The sequence below is a fragment of the Pithys albifrons genome, chromosome 6 (genome assembly GCF_047495875.1).
Source record: "Pithys albifrons albifrons isolate INPA30051 chromosome 6, PitAlb_v1, whole genome shotgun sequence".
NCBI lineage: Eukaryota > Metazoa > Chordata > Aves > Passeriformes > Thamnophilidae > Pithys > Pithys albifrons.
The window spans coordinates 65,137,170-65,143,151 of NC_092463.1; positions in this window are offsets into that span (position 1 = coordinate 65,137,170).

Here is a 5,982-nt window from a genome sequence, read left to right on the forward strand (position 1 = left end):
TTACTTTCTCAGACACTTCATTCCTGTAGTCCTTCAAGCCACGTTCTCTGCCTTCACTTCTCAAAGCTGCTACTATTACAGCAATTCCATATTTCTACATATTGAGAGACAGCTATTTCTTATTTTACTGCTTGGTACTGCTGTCTATAAATGCCTATGTTCATACCATAGAAAGGTAAAGCAGAAGTAAAATATCTAAAGACACGTGGTCAAACAGAGAAGTTGCTGTTGCAGCTAAACCAAATAAAAAGCTGCAGGTAAAACAGCAGACAGAGTCTGAGAAGCCTCAGTTTTGAGGCCTTGCAAACACAACGCAAATTTGGCTGCAATATGATTCATATCAACCATAAACCCACTATAATGACAAAATAGAACCAATTTCAGAATTGCTGCAGTTGAAGAACATCTCTCTGGCATGTAGGCCCTGCTTAATTCCTCTTCTGAGCATTCCTTGTCTCTGTCTTTGTAAACATAACCCCCCAACCATTAAAAAACGGATCTGAGGATTTTTTTTTTTTTTTTTACTTCCTAAGCTTTGATCCAGAGAGGAAAGTTTATATTTCAATTTTTGGAGCTTACTCAGAAAGTCACATTGTGTTTCTAAGCATCCTACAAAGTTTTGGAGGTCAGAGAGCTTCCCTTCCCACCTGAATTTGGATTACAAATAAAACCAGCTGAGGAAGGTGGGACAAGAAAGCAGGGAAAAGGGAGAGCTGCAGTTGGTTTGCAAGTCTGGTTTGCAGGAACAACAGCCACATGGACTGGTCATGATGCAAAGCTGGTCTTAATCCAAGATTAGGTCCTGGCTACTTTTTAAAGCTGGACTCAGGAAATGGCCACACAGCATAAGGGAACACAAGTCCAGGATCCAGCCCCAAGGCTTTCAGGGAGACATGGATTGCTGTGTGACAAAGCTTATTAAACTCAAGCTTCTTAAAGCAATTTTGAGAGTTGAAAGGTAAATGGAATTACCTGAGTGGGCTCAGGTTTTGGCAGTGCCAGGCAGAAGGTGAGTCAGGGAAAGAGGCTGATCCAGCACTTTGAATCAGCCCTGAGAGGAGGCAGTATCTTTCCATTAATCAATGTAAATGTATTAATTAATTAGTAAGAGGCATGCTTTTTGTCTAAATTGAGCTCCACGGTACTCAGATCCTGAAATAAAAGAGCAGCTCTTGGAAAGGGGACTGTGAGAATACCAAAATCCAAGTATTGGCAGTTACAACCACTTTTCACAGTATCAAGTTAAAACTAGAAATCTCAGAAGGTAAAAAGCCTCTGATGATATAAGGAATGGACTTTGTGTTGTTTGTGCAGTGATTGAACTGCATGTGCTGTGCTCAGCACTGGCTTTTACTTAAAAACCTTTAACCCCTTCACAGGCAGCCAGAACATGTAAAAAACTTGCTATTAAACCATTTTCTGCCTTGGAAAATGTGCAATTATGTTTAGAGATCAACAGCACAAAGTCCAACTCCTGACCTATGGGAGTTAAAGAATTCCCAAAAACTGTGCAAAGCAAGAGTCACAACACTATCAGTAACAAACTCATTTCCACTGCATTAAAAAGTCTTTTTAAATGACCTTAAGTAGTCTTTGAAAATGATCTATTGAATAGATGAAAGGCCTGATTTTGAAGCCCAAAATTTGATTTTTTTAGACTTTTGGCATCACTTGGCTCCTGGTGCAACTTGCAGTCAGGACCCAGCAAGTCAAAATGCAATTAAAAATTGAGAGCTGTAAATACTTTTAGCACAAATGAGGAAAGGTGTGTAGTGTAAGGAAGTCAAGCAAAACCGATGATGGGCTGTGAAAAAATATGGAATAAAGCCTAAGCAATATGGATCAATGCCAGAGCAAACAGGAGGAGCTGCCAAGTTTTCCCTGGGTGTCTCTGACCAATCTTATCAGAATCAGCCCCAGATGAAAGGCTGCCTGCATTCCCTCAGGAAAGTATTTGCTGGCTGGGTGAGATTTCACAAAGGTATCACTGAGAGGGCCACAGAAGGGAGCACATACAAATGAGTTACACAACCCAACAGAAAAGGACACACCAACCACGAAACCCCTCCCACGGAAAGATATTACGGGACACGAAAATAGGGTGAAGGTAAAATTAGCATCACCAGTAGAGGATCTCCTCTAAATGTTATGGATGAAAATAATAAAAAGTATTACCTGACTTACTCTAAAACACACCCTTCGTTCTTCCAACTCTGAAAGGCAAATTCTGTTCTTTTGCAATGGTCACATCTTGGAATCAGAGGTTCAGGAAAGAGTTTCCACTGGAAATAATAGTGACATTTTGAATTTAAAGTGAAGTATTTTTTCCAATAAATCTCTCTGGAAAATGGTCTGTTTTAAGAAATAGCAACGTGCCTCACTAATTTATTTTTACATATGGCACCTCACATTAACAGCTAGATATTAAAAAAATGACATAAGAACAACAAAAAATCTTAAACAAAAAGCTGTGTCTGTTTAAATATTGACAGCTCTTGGACAAAATGTTTATAGCACGATCATAGTGTTTATTTCATGGAAGTGCTGAAACTATTCCTCATTCTGCAGCCCTCACAAACTTGTACATGCAGACCTATCAGATGTCGAACTTCACTAAACAAAGCTGGAAACTCTGAATAGTAAAGAGGAGCATTTAGGCAGAGTACTGAGTGTCTGAGCACCTTGGGCTCTGCACACATGCAGTGAGCACAGCAAGGAAGAATAGATTCCTTCATCCCTGTTTTCCAACTTCCCTCCCCAAAATCAAGAGCATTAAGGCATTGTAGGCAGCACAGTGATTAAGCAGAGCTACATATCACAGTATCGATGTTCCCCCTCACCTCAAGCTACTCAAAAAATAACACCAGACTCACTGCCTGATTTAACTGTACAGCACAAAGATGAAAAGGAAAAGTGCAAAGTGAGGCAAAATACATTCAATTTCTGTTAAAGATTCCCTTTAGGCAGAGCTGGCACTGTGTAATTTAAGGGCCTGAGCAGAGGTGCTTGGAACAGGTCGTGCAGACCTTGGCTCAGGTGGGGTCAGACCTTCCCTCCAGCACCCAACAATAAGGATGTTTGGCCAAACAGGCCATTTATTCTGCATGTTTTGCTTTGATTTGTTCTATCAAGACAATGCCAAGGTGAAGAAACAACATGTTTAACTGAGTTCTGTAAAAGTGAGGAGGAATCAAAAAGAAGACTGGAGGTTGAAGTGACTGCAATGGATGGAATAAAGCAAGTTAAAGAGGAAGAGAAAGGTGAATATTTGGATTCAGGTCTTCCAGTTATTTCCATCTTCCAGAGACCATCTCAGAGACACAGTTCAAACACAGAATAAGAGAGGGAAGGCTGGCTTTAGGCATTTTTTTTCAGTCTCTTTGGGGAGTGTTGCAACTGCAACTTAGTCTGCAAACAGAATCTCTCACCAATAATTCTTACAACATACATGCACAAGGTCACAGATTCCCAGCACCGAAGTGTGGAAAATAGAATCAGGCAATAGTTTGGGTTTCCAGAAAAGCAGAAAAGTGTATCCATTTGTGTGTCAATCCTGAAACAACAATCACAGAGACAAGGTTTATTGCTCTAGGGAAAAAAACCCCAATAAAATAATAACTAAGTTCCCAATACTGGTCAAAGTTTTAAAATGGGGAAACCTGAGAGAAATGAGCGAAAAATAAACACTGACACAGCAAATCTATATAAAGCATTTCCGTGGTTTATCACATGTTATGAAGTGGGAAATGAAAGTTTTCTCTGACTTGGTCCATTAGAGATTTACAGTATTTGAATCACTGGATCCAACTAAGCAAAAAGCCTTTCATAATCTTGTATCTTGTAAATATTTCAATGAAATGGACAAAGGTCAAGGTGAATTTCTGAGGTTTGTAAGAATTTATGAACATTGTCCTCTCTGACCTCCTTGAACCAGCTACTTCCCTCTGGAAAGCAAGATGCAAAATTACTTTTTTTCATTAAAAAGGTGTCAATTTACCAAGGTGTGAGACCTGAAAATAAGTTACAGCCCAGCTCCTGAGAGATTTCCAGCTGCCCTGAGGCTGGAGTTTGGCTTTGGGTGGAACTCCAGCATGACAAAGCCCAAGCTTTCACCACACAACCAAACCACACAGGCTCTGCTCAGCAATCCAGGCTGCAAAAGTGTCATCATTAACAGGGAACTGTCAGGATCCTTCAGCTGTTATTGTTACATCACTGCCTCACTGGTCAGCCTTGATTAGCTCTCCCACACTGTGTAACTGTGCAACGTTTTGCTTTAGCAAACTCAGGGCTTTTTCAGAAATATTCCTCAGTCTGACTGATTCAACCCCACAACTGGAATGATCCTGAGCAAGAAAATTCCAGGACTCCTCATGTGAGAGAAACTTCTACAGAAAAAATTGGTATGGCACAAAAGAAAACAGGAATGTGACACATTTGCAGGTGGCTCCAACAGCTGTTTGGAAGATGATGGTACAGCACGGACCGGAAGTCTTTAGTTCTTAGACTGGATTCAAGAGCTAAGTGAAAATCCTGCAATTACTGAAACACAAACCACAAATCTGGAAAAACTGCCCTTGTTTCAGGTAAAATAATCAAAATAGAGCCTTAGTTCTTTCCCAGTTATGTAAAAATGGCCTTAGACAACTGCTTAGGTTGCACCCTCGATGCCAAGCAAGTCAAGGCTATGCAAAGTCCACCCTTGCCTGTCATGACCTGTGTCATGACCACACAATTTTGAGTGCCAACATGGCTCAGATTAAGTTCTGCAATACTGCCTGGAGGGAAAGGTCAGCTTTTCCATGCACTGCAAATCTTCATGTAATACACTATCAACAGGAGATAAGAACCTATCACTGGAACCTATCACTTGTGCTGGTCTGAAGCCCCAAACCAAACTCCAAGAGCAGAAAAGAGTCGTCGTAGGGTCATCTCTCAACCCCCCCTGCAGTGACCAGGGACAGAGAGCCCTGTCCAACCTGGCCTTGGACACTCCCAGGGATCCAGAGGCAGCCACAGCTTCTCTGGGCACCCTGTGCCAGGGCCTGCCCACCCTCACAGGAAACAATTAGTGAGAAATTGGTGACTCACACACCTGCCTGTCTGAGAATTCACCTCTCAGATCTCCAAACAGAGCAAACAGCTTTTTCCTCCAAGAGGAGTAACATTATTTGGCAAATGAACATGATTGCTGCTCTAATGGATGCTGAAGTTTTGGATACCTATGCTCTGCTTAGCAGTCATTTCCACCCATGGCTTGCACCAGGCAATGAGTCAGCTGGGGCCAAGAGAGGAAAACAGGGCTCTTCCCAACATATTTACAACAGGAACAGTCTGATCCACACCTACCTCACTCTTTTTTCCCCGGGATAACATTCAGCAATCCCACCTCCTGGCACAGCCAACTTGAACAAATGTGATTCAGGAATCTGCTCACAGTTCTCGGATACTCAAGTTCAAACACTGTGGAAAACAACTGGGAACAAAGGCCCATAAAAAGGAGAGGTACTCCCGGAGAGGTGTAATTTCCAAAACATTAGTTTCAAATTCATTCCTAATTCCACTGTTAGGGATGTGCATCTAAAACAAAACAGTAACAGAAAAACACTGAACAATTCTGCTTTACAGATCACTAAAAATTGTAATGAAACAACCTCTCAAAAGAATGTCTGAGGTTGTGTCATGTCAACAGTCTTTCAAATCTCATGGTAAGTGGCTGTAAATGGATTTATTGTCTTATTTATTTGAAGAGATAGTATTGTACTTCCAGTGCTGCCCAACCCTCTCAGCAGCTTTTGAAAAAGCCAAGGATTTAAGAATGAAGTGGTGCAGGCAAAATAACTACATTTGGAAACTGATACCAATCACCCAACACTTCAACAACTTCTGTACCATCTCCAAAACCAACAGATGAAGGTATGAACCCCCCTAGATTAAAAGGCATTATTTGAAGACATTTGCACAGAAAACATGTTGCCAAGA